The sequence below is a fragment of the Empidonax traillii genome, unplaced genomic scaffold, assembly GCF_003031625.1.
Source record: "Empidonax traillii isolate 1590-97213 ecotype Southwest subspecies unplaced genomic scaffold, ASM303162v1 scaffold81:size2596050, whole genome shotgun sequence".
NCBI classification, from domain to species: domain Eukaryota; kingdom Metazoa; phylum Chordata; class Aves; order Passeriformes; family Tyrannidae; genus Empidonax; species Empidonax traillii.
In genome coordinates, this window is record NW_020955274.1 from 2,590,831 (window position 1) to 2,592,653 (window position 1,823).

A 1,823-nucleotide genomic window follows, 5' to 3' on the forward strand; every position below is an offset into this window, starting at 1 on the left:
CGGGCTGCTGAACATTCATGTGGACAGCTGGACCTAGTCCAATAGCTTATGACTTAGATAAAACACAATCACAAAATCCTGGTCTGGTTGTACATAGAAAGACTAATTACTGAGTGAGAATAAAAGAAATAGCACAAACCAAGCAACACTGAAGCAGAGTTAACTACTACGAGTTTACATTCAAGAGAGATAAAGAACTTGCGCAACAAATTTCTTACCATATGATGGAGATTCTCGGCCATCCTCTCTATCAGTTTCTTTTTCTTTTTTCCTTCTGTGATGCCTGTGCCCACGATGTCGATGCCGCCGACGGCCTGGCTTTCCAAGTGGGACATGAACTCCAATATACACAGCTCTGTGGCCTGTTCAAGAAAGTTTAAAAGGAAAAAATTAAAGAAAATACGATCTCCTGCCCATATTTAGTGTCTAGAGACATGGGGTTTGACAAAAAGAAATCCGAAAGCACTTGACAAAACTACCTTTAGTAAACTATCGAGACCACTTCCTTTCTGTCCTTCCAGGGTGTCAAGCAACTAGTGCTAGACTCATTTCCCTGATAAACTGGGCCATATTCTTACTCAGTTTAAGAATTCAGTTGTGAAACAAGTAATACATAAATACAGGTTTGACATGTAACACTGAAAGAAGCTACTTGATAAATATGAAGCCAAGGCAGAGGAATTACACTTTTTTGTGTAATTTTCTAGTAAAGCTCCTCTTTTTTACAGGGATTAATACCAGGACAGTCACTAGACTGGCAAAATGTAATCTCCTGGTTCAGCTTATTAGCATCAGTAAGAAACTGGCCCATCGTTTAGAGTCTGCACGGAGTTTTCTCTTCTTGAAAGAGCTGCCAACATTTTCTCAAGTAGCATGTAACACATCTAGATGGAACTGATGTTCAATTATACTATTAATTTAGTATCAGGAACATAGTAAGAACTTATATTTTGAAGTGTATGTCAACACCTCAAATAACTTACAGAGAGGCTGGGGTTTTTTTTCCTATCCTAGTTTTTTTTTAATAAATTTAGGAGGACATCCTCACATTAACAGACTGCTCTTTAAACAATATACTTTCAGCATCTTGTTTTTCCTTTGACCTTTGACATTAAGACAATACTAGCATCAACAACTTGGCAAAAGAACTCTATCAACAGACAGTTATAAACATATTACTACCATGTGTCCTGTAATGGAGATAGCATATACAACAGCCTTTTCAATTCCTATTTAAACAAACAATCTCAGGAAGAGACATATTAACTAGAAGCCTGCAGGTTAACACTAAATATTCTGTTTCATACTGCAGAAGAGTTATTTCAGAAGACTGACATTAACCAAAGGAAAAGGAAGTGGCTTTCCAGCTCTTAGACAGATGCAAATTCAGCAAATTTACATGTTACAAGCAAGCCCTAGGAGCTGTGACTGTACACACACATATATTTGTGTGTAGAGAACACACAGACTAGACTGAAGATATCAAAAAATCCTGGTGATTACAGAGTTTTAAAGAAATAAGTGTTAGGATGTCAACCTTCTTTTCCAAAAAAGAATCCCTAAGCCCAAAAAGATATTGGCTTTATAGAAGTTTTGTGTATTTTTACAGTGCTACATGACTAAAAATACATGTAAAAATCAGTATTGATACATGAGGAAGTTCAATGTTTAATTAATTTGGTCAAGATTCCTTTTCACATAACAAAACCCAATTCTTGACAGACTTCCAACAACTAGTTTAATTAGAGTCAACTGACTGACACTATGACCAAGTCTGAAATTAAGCATATTAAAAGCTATTTGTTTCCATGAGTGGAAAAGAG

General features: G+C 36.3%; 1 protein-coding gene across 5 annotated transcripts in view; it reads right to left on the reverse strand.

The window, feature by feature from the left end:
• SLC4A7 (solute carrier family 4 member 7) overlaps positions 1 to 357 on the reverse strand; it is a 48,289-nt gene extending 47,932 nt beyond the window's left edge. For 4 of the 5 annotated variants that reach the window (XR_003570911.1, XM_027880998.1, XM_027880996.1 and 1 more), the window contains exon 1: positions 219 to 356. The gene's annotated coding sequence lies outside the window, so the exon portion shown is untranslated. Of the gene's footprint in view, positions 1 to 218 lie in introns of all 5 variants that reach the window. The other variant, XM_027881000.1, reaches the window with a different exon arrangement.
• Positions 358 to 1,823: the final 1,466 nt, after the last annotated feature.